General features: G+C 45.8%; 1 long non-coding RNA gene across 1 annotated transcript; it reads right to left on the reverse strand.

The window, feature by feature from the left end:
• Positions 1 to 6,965: 6,965 nt before the first annotated feature.
• LOC115203546 (uncharacterized) lies at positions 6,966 to 7,941 on the reverse strand. Its single transcript, XR_003880196.1, has 2 exons — positions 7,614 to 7,941; positions 6,966 to 7,446 (listed from the first exon to the last, which is right to left on the reverse strand). It is a non-coding gene; the product is annotated as an uncharacterized LOC115203546 (long non-coding RNA).
• Positions 7,942 to 9,297: the final 1,356 nt, after the last annotated feature.

Below are 9,297 nucleotides of genomic sequence, written 5' to 3' on the forward strand. Positions count from 1 at the left end.
TGTCCTACCCTGTCCCGTCCAACCCTGTCCTGTGCTACCCTGTCCTGTCCTACCCTGTCATGTTCTACCCTGTCCTGTCCTACCCTGTCATGTTCCACCCTGTCCTGTCCTACCCTGTCCCGTCCCACCGGGTCCTGTCCTACCCTGTCCTGTTCCACACTGTCCTGTCCTACCCTGTCCCGTCCCACTGGGTCCTGTCCTACCCTGTCCTGTTCCACCCTGTCCTATCCTACCCTGTCCCGTACCGGTAAGGTAAAGCCATTAGACAGCTACATCACCCCCTCCCCCCTGTCCTACCGAGTCCTGTCCTATCCTGTCCTACCGAGTCCTGTCCTATTCTGTCCTACCCTGTCCCGTCCCACCGGGTCCTGTCCTACCCTATCCTGTTCCACCCTGTCCTGTCCTTCCCTGTCCCGTACCGGTAAGGTAAAGCCATCACACAGCAACACCTCGTCAGACAAAACTCCATGCAGCTCAATGTGTGTGTTCTGTGTGTGTGCTCAGTGTGTGCTCACTCACCATAGTGTATGCTGTATGTCCTCTGTGGTAGTGTAACCTTAGCTGGGATCATTTTCCTCAGTATTCCTCAGTGAATTAGTCTCTCTGCTGTAGTCTACCCTTCCAAACTGTTCCCCTGCAACGACCAACTACTGCTTTCACACACTGCAGCGACGAGCACACGCTACGGGCCGCCCACACCAGCCCTGCCCCCTCAGACCCAGGCCCGCCTCTCCGCCTGTCAGTGGGACAGTTCATTTTGATTGGCCCGGTGCCCCGGGTGGGCGGATTTTGCACATTTTACACCATTGAATTTGTCCTTAAGTGAAATTTCTACCCTACTACAGCTAAGAACTCTCTCACTCACACACTCTCTCTCTATCTCTCTTCCCCCTTCTACGCTGCTGTTACTCTCTGTTATTATCTATGCATAGTCACTTTAATAACTCTACCTACATGTACATATTACCTCAATTACCTCGACACCGGTAGCCCCTGTATATAGCCTCCACATTGACTTTGTACCGGTACCCCCTGTATATAACCTCCACATTGACTCTGTACCGGTACCCGCTGTATATAGCCTCCACATTGACTCTGTACCGTAACACCCTGTATATTGCCTCCACATTGACTCTGTACCGTAACACCCTGTATATAGCCTCCACATTGACTCTTTACCGGTACCCCCTGTATATAGCCTCCACACTGACTCTGTACCGGTACCCCCTGTATATAGCCTCCACATTGACTCTGTACCGTAACACCCTGTATATAACCTCCACATTGACTCTGTACCGTAACACCCTGTATATAGCCTCCACATTGACTCTGTACCGTAACACACTGTATATAGCCTCCACATTGACTCTGTACCGTAACACCCTGTATATAACCTCCACATTGACTCTGTACCGTAACACCCTGTATATAGCCTCCACATTGACTCTTTACCGGTACCCCTTGTATTTAGCCTCCACACTGACTCTGTACCGGTACCCCCTGTATATAGCCTCCACATTGACTCTGTACCGTAACACCCTATATATAACCTCCACATTGACTCTGTACCGTAACACCCTGTATATAGCCTCCACATTGACTCTGTACCGTAACACCCTGTATATAGCCTCCACATTGACTGTGTACCGTAACACCCTGTATATAGCCTCCACATTGACTCTTTACCGGTACCCCCTGTATATAGCCTCCACACTGACTCTGTACCGGTACCCCCTGTATATAGCCTCCACATTGACTCTGTACCGTAACACCCTGTATATAACCTCCACATTGACTCTGTACCGTAACACCCTGTATATAGCCTCCACATTGACTCTGTACCGTAACACCCTGTATATAGCCTCCACATTGACTCTGTACCGTAACACCCTGTATATAGCATCCACATTGACTCAGTACTGGTACCCCCTGTATATAGCCTCCACACTGACTCTGTACCGGTACCCCCTGTATATAGCCTCCACATTGACTCTGTTCCGGTACCCCCCTGTATATAGCCTCCACATTGACTCTGTACCGGTACCCCCTGTATATAGCCTCCACATTGACTCTGTACCGGTACCCCCCTGTATATAACCTCCACATTGACTCTGTACCGGTACACCCTGTATATAGCCTCCACATTGACTCTGTACCGTAACACCCTGTATATAGCATCCACATTGACTCAGTACTGGTACCCCCTGTATATAGCCTCCACACTGACTCTGTACCGGTACCCCCTGTATATAGCCTCCACATTGACTCTGTCCCGGTACCCCCTGTATATAGCCTCCACATTGACTCTGTACCGGTACCCCCTGTATATAGCCTCCACATTGACTCTGTACCGGTACCCCCCTGTATATAACCTCCACATTGACTCTGTACCGGTACACCCCTGTATATAACCTCCACATTGACTCTGTACCGGTACCCCCTGTATATAGCCTCCACATTGACTCTGTACCGGTACCCCCTGTATATAGCCTCCACATTGACTCTGTACCGTAACACCCTGTATATAGCCTCACTGCTGTTATTTGGAATTTTACTGCTGCTCTTTAATTACTTGTTACTTTTATTTCTTATCCGTATTTAAACTGCATTGTTGGTTAAGGGTTTGTAAGTAAGCATTTCACTGTGAGGTCTACACCTGTTGTATTCAGCATTTCACTGTAAGGTCTACTAGACCTGTTGTATTCAGCATTTCACTGTAAAGGTCAACACCTGTTGTATTCAGCATTTCACTGTAAAGATCTACACCTTTTGTATTCAGCATTTCACTGTAAAGGTCTACACCTGTTGTATTCAGCATTTCACTGTAAGGTCTACTACACCTGTTGTATTCAGCATTTCACTGTAAAGGTCTACACCTGTTGTATTCAGCATTTCCCTGTAAGGTCTACTACACCTGTTGTATTCAGCATTTCACTGTAAGGTCTACTACACCTGTTGTATTCGGCATTTCACTGTAAAGGTCTACACCTGTTGTATTCCGCGCGCGTGACAAATAAAATTTGAACATCGACAAGACGGAGAAACCAGACATGCGCTCCAAACAAAAGACAATGAAGAAAAGTACATTAAAACTGGTAAATCTCGTTCCAATTTGAACAAACCTTTAGCTGGTTAAAGCTGGAGTGGATAAGCCACATATTAAAGCAGGTTATACCTCAGAAAGGGAGGCTTCTACAAACACAACTGTAAGCTACGCCTGTAATAATACACTTAATGACAGAACAGAAACCAGGCTACCTTAACCACACAGTATGGAGTGCTGGGGAAATGGCTCCCACTGATTCCTGTGTATTAATAGTGTGAATTGTTTGCCCTTTTGTTTATCTATATAGTGTTAAATATACAGTACCAGGCAAACGTTTGGAAACACCTACTCATTCAAGAGTTTTTCTTTATTTTTACTATTTTCTACATTGTAGAATAATAGTGAAGACATTAAAACTATGAAATAACACATATGGATACATGTAGTAACCAAAAAAAAGTGTTAAACAAATCAAAATGTATTTGAGATTCTTCAAAGTAGCCACCCTTTTGGGGGAATGGTCCATCATTAAGGATGCAGGCCTGGTTTGGGGAATGGTCCACCATTAAGGATGCAGGCCTGGTTTGGGGAATGGTCCATCATTAAGGATACAGGCCTGGTTTGGGGAATGGTCCATCATTAAGGATACAGGCCTGGTTTGGGGAATGGTCCATCATTAAGGATGCAGGCCTGGTTTGGGGAATGGTCCACCATTAAGGATTACAGGCCTGGTTTGGGGAATGGTTCATCATTAAGGATATAGGCCTGGTTTGGGGAATGGTCCATCATTAAGGATACAGGCCTGGTTTGGGGAATGGTCCATCATTAAGGATACAGGCCTGGTTTGGGGAATGGTCCATCATTAAGGATACAGGCCTGGTTTGGGGAATGGTCCATCATTAAGGATACAGGCCTGGTTTGGGGAATGGTCCATCATTAAGGATACAGGCCTGGTTTGGGGAATGGTCCATCATTAAGGATACAGGCCTGGTTTGGGGAATGGTCCATCATTAAGGATTACAGGCCTGGTTTGGGGAATGGTCCATCATTAAGGATACAGGCCTGGTTTGGGGAATGGTCCATCATTAAGGATACAGGCCTGGTTTGGGGAATGGTCCATCATTAAGGATACAGGCCTGGTTTGGGGAATGGTTCATCATTAAGGATTACAGGCCTGGTTTGGGGAATGGTCCATCATTAAGGATACAGGCCTGGTTTGGGGAATGGTCCATCATTAAGGATACAGGCCTGGTTTGGGGAATGGTTCATCATTAAGGATACAGGCCTGGTTTGGGGAATGGTTCATCATTAAGGATTACAGGCCTGGTTTGGGGAATGGTCCATCATTAAGGATACAGGCCTGGTTTGGGGAATGGTCCATCATTAAGGATACAGGCCTGGTTTGGGGAATGGTCCATCATTAAGGATACAGGCCTGGTTTGGGGAATGGTCCATCATTAAGGATACAGGCCTGGTTTGGGGAATGGTCCATCATTAAGGATACAGGCCTGGTTTGGGGAATGGTCCATCATTAAGGATACAGGCCTGGTTTGGGGAATGGTCCATCATTAAGGATGCAGGCCTGGTTTGGGGAATGGTCCATCATTAAGGATACAGGCCTGGTTTGGGGAATGGTCCATCATTAAGGATACAGGCCTGGTTTGGGGAATGGTCCATCATTAAGGATACAGGCCTGGTTTGGGGAATGGTCCATCATTAAGGATACAGGCCTGGTTTGGGGAATGGTCCATCATTAAGGATACAGGCCTGGTTTGGGGAATGGTCCACCCTTCCACTCCGTCTCAGACGGATGGATGTGTCACATGTCGCTTGGAATTGTTCTCTCAGAGAAATATATTTATCTGAGAACAAGAACATATTCAGCTGATTAGAGCTGGAGAGGACAACCCAAATATTAGAGCAGGTTAAACCTCAGGGAGAGAGAGAGAGAGATTTAGGTGCTAGTTCTCTGCCTCAGATAATCAGCTTGGTGGATAATGAGTTAAGTGTCTGAGTGACTTAACGAGCTCTGAGAGCTATGATCCCTGTGTGACTGGGAGGACTAAGACCCGCATGGTGCTATGACACAATCTGCTCCCCATCACAGGGTGACACTGAGCAGGTAATCCTAGATTAGGACTCTCCCCTTCTGGAGAAGTACCACGTATGCTGGCTATGCAGAGTCCTGGAGAGGTACCAGGTATGCTGGCTATGCAGAGTCCTGGAGAGGTACCAGGTATGCAGAGTCCTGGAGAAGTACCAGGTATGCTGGCTATGCAGAGTCCTGGAGAAGTACCACGTATGCAGAGTCCTGGAGAGGTACCACGTATGCTGGCTATGCAGAGTCCTGGAGAGGTACCACGTATGCAGAGTCCTGGAGAGGTACCACGTATGCTGGCTATGCAGAGTAATACTGAGCAGGTTATCCTAGGTTAGGAGTCTCCCCTCCTGGAGAGGTTCCAGGTATGCTGGCTATGCAGAGTGTGAATGGATGGGTGGATACCACAAACTAGGTGGAAAGATACAGGTTAAGACAACATAATGAGTCCGTGTGAAGCGTTGGAAAATAAACACATTCATTAGACCAGAGCTAAAGGCTCAGTATGGAAAACGTGACCAGCGCCGTTGCTGATTCTACTGGTCCATATAGAACCCTTCAGAGTTGTAAGATGGCTGACTGTCCACATAGAACCCTCAGAGGTGGAAGATGGCTGACTGTCCCCATAGAACCCTCAGAGTTAGAAGATGGCTGACTGTCCCCATAGAACCCTCAGAGTTAGAAGATGGCTGACTGTCCCCATAGAACCCTCAGAGTTGTAAGATGGCTGACTGTCCCCATAGAACCCTCAGAGTTGTAAGATGGCTGACTGTCCCCATAGAACCCTCAGAGTTAGAAGATGGCTGACTGTCCCCATAGAACCCTCAGAGTTGTAAGATGGCTGACTGTCCCCATAGAACCCTCAGAGTTAGAAGATGGCTGACTGTCCCCATAGAACCCTCAGAGTTAGTCAGTTAGTCAGCCAGTCAGTCAGTCAGTCAGTCAGCCAGTCAGTCAGCCAGTCAGTTAGTCAGCCAGTCAGTCAGTTTACCAGCCAGTCAGTCAGTCAGCCAGTTAGTCAGCCAGTCAGTCAGCCAGTTAGTCAGCCAGTCAGTTAGTCAGCCAGTCAGTCAGTTTACAAGCCAGTCAGTCAGTCAGTCAACCAGTCAGTCAGTCAGCCAGTTAGTCAGCCAGCCAGTTAGTTAGCCAGTCAGTCAGTCAGTCAGTCAGTCAGTTTACCAGTCAGTCAGTCAGTCAGTTTACCAGCCAGTTAGTCAGCCAGTTAGCCAGCCAGTCAGTCAGTTTACCAGCCAGTCAGTTAGTCAGTCAGCCAGCCAGTTTGACCACAGACAATATACGTGTATATATAGAGTGTGTATGTGTATATATGTATGTATATATATAGCAGTGGTGGGAGGAGCTGTAGGAGGACAGGCTCATTGTTATGGTAAGAATGGAAAACATTGAATGGAGTGGAACATGTGGTTTCCAGTCCAGCCATTACAGTTTTTCTCCATTGGTTTGGCTCATTTCTTGAAACAGAAATTACATTCTCAAAACTACATGGACAAACCTTCAAACCCCTTGGCAATTGTTCACAACAGAATTGAATTTCTCATTCATTTCATCAAATTGCAAATGTCTAAGTACATGTCTCAATGTCTCAGTACATCTTTGCAAATGATTAAGTACATGTAGCCTACATTTAGCACAATTTCCAAGTGAATAGATCTTATCGATCTAAACTGATTGTTGATTCTCAGTCTAATGGTTGTTCGCTCCAAAACGTGTCAGCGTCATTTCATTGTATAAGTCATCACATGCACAATAGTCTGTTCAATTGTCAAAATTAGTCAAGAACATAATACCATGAATACCATATATGAATCCCTTGGAACATTTGATACATTTATTACAGCAATTGACAGTCAGGTGAAACTAGAACTTGACTAACGAAGGAGGAGTTTCACACATCTCAGATGACCAATCAAACAGTATGTTTAGTTACCTGACAGGTGCTGTCCATGACTGTGAATGCTGCCAAACATGTATGTAAAGAGCTTGACCATGCAGGACCAGTACAATTTCTGAACATGGAGGCACCTGGCCAAGTAAATGAACAAGGGCAACTGCCTGCTCGAGGAAGAGGAAGAGGAAGAAGAGGAGGAGGAGGAGGAGTAAGGGTGCGTGGTGGTGGAATAGGGGGAAGAGGCCGAGGAGCACGAAGACACCATGCTGTCCCGGATGAAATTCGGGCCACAATTATAGACCATGTCATCAACCATGGCCTCACAATGGCGGAGGCAGGTCGCCGAGTGCAGCCTAATGTGCCTCGCTCAACAGTCTCCTCCATCATCCAAACCTTTCGCAGGGAAAACAGGTATGTAGTCAGTCAATGATGGAATTATATGTTGTATAGGACAGGACACTGTGCATAGAGCAAGAAATATATTTATTTACACATTTACCTATTCATTTAGTGTGTGTGTGTGTGTGTGTGTGTGTGATAGGCCTACAGTAATATCTTACCTCAATGGGATGTTATGATACTAAAAATGACAAGAAAAACATTGGAGAAAATAAACTATGGAATAGTTTATTTTCTACAGTATTGATGATACAGTTTACAGTAGTATTCCAGTCACTGTGCAGTGATGCATTAGAATTGTGGTAAAGTTACTGTAAGTAAAACAACAATACAATTACATAGGTAACTCATTCTGTAAGGAATACATAAGGTATACATTACGAATGGAGTGTTGTCCTTTGACTTCTATATCTAGGATTGGACGACAACCTTGCACGGGTGGCAGAGGAAAACTTCTCAATGAACAACCAGAACAAGAGATCTGTAACATGGTGATGGCAAATAATGTCATCACATTGAGACAGATCCGCGCTGCAATCCTACAAGACAATGCCATATTCCAAAATGTCAACTCTATAAGCAACTCCACAATAGACCGGATATTGAAGAAGCATCAGATGACAATGAAGCAAATTTACAGGGTACCATTTGAGAGGAACTCTGATAGAGTGAAAGAGCTGCGGTACCAGTATGTACATGTAAGTCAGTTACTGGTTGTCCATCATTATAACCTTTTTACAATTAAGCAGTGGTTCCCAAACTTTTTTGGCTTCAGTACCCACTTTACCTGATTTGTGTATCCAGGTAATCCAGGTATGGAAGTATTTGATTTATCTGACTTCAACATTTCGCCTAAAAACTGCAGCTTACTGTATAATGCAATTATCATTATAATCCTTATTTTGAAGAATATAACATACAATAAGAAAAGGGGTCAAAGAGCTGCAATTAGTGCCTCCCATGTAAATCTATCTAATACTGTGGGTTTTACTGTAACATTTCAGTAAGTCTAGTCATTGATGATTTCCCCCCTCCCTTTCTGTCAAATACCCCCTGTAGTACCTCTGCATAGGGGTGCATGTACCCCAGGTTTGGAACCACTGGAGTAGTGGCCAGTAGTATATTGAACTTGTGGAGAACATAGAACATTCCTATGTAATTGTCTGTAACTGTAGTGTATGACTCTTCTGTATGACTGATTTGATGTTTTCTTTTTTTACGCTATTGTAGAGAATAATGGCATTGGAAGGAAACGAGACCCATCACATCCTCGTGTTTGTGGATGAAGCTGGCTTCAACCTGGCCAAGGGCCGAAGACGTGGCCGTAATATTATTGGCCACCGGGCCACGGCGGATGTCCCAGGCCAGCGAGGGGGCAATATAACTATGTGTGCTGCCATATCTGAGAATGGTGTGGCCACTCACATCCCCAGTCTTGGCCCATACAATACACAGAAGCTCCTCATCTTCTTGGACCGCCTTCATTTTGATTTGATCCCTGAAAATGAGAGAGGTCTCGTAGGGCCTCACCTACCACAATATGTCATTGTATGGGACAATGTGAATTTCCACCGTGGCCCGCTCATCAGGGCCTGGTTCACTACTCATCCAAGGATGGTCATGGTGTTCCTACCACCTTACTCTCCTTTCCTCAATCCTATTGAGGACTATTTCTCCAATGGAGAAAAACTGTAAAACGAGCCAGTCCTCCTACAGCTCCCCCACCAGCCTCCACTGGTTCCATTTTGGGAAGCTGCTACTGTCACAGATCTGGCCCACACCACCTGGGAGCCAATGAGGGAAGAGGGACAGGTTTTCACATTGTTGTTACACGAGTTATGTGAA

Source organism: Salmo trutta, chromosome 12, assembly GCF_901001165.1.
Source record: "Salmo trutta chromosome 12, fSalTru1.1, whole genome shotgun sequence".
NCBI classification, from domain to species: Eukaryota; Metazoa; Chordata; class Actinopteri; order Salmoniformes; family Salmonidae; genus Salmo; species Salmo trutta.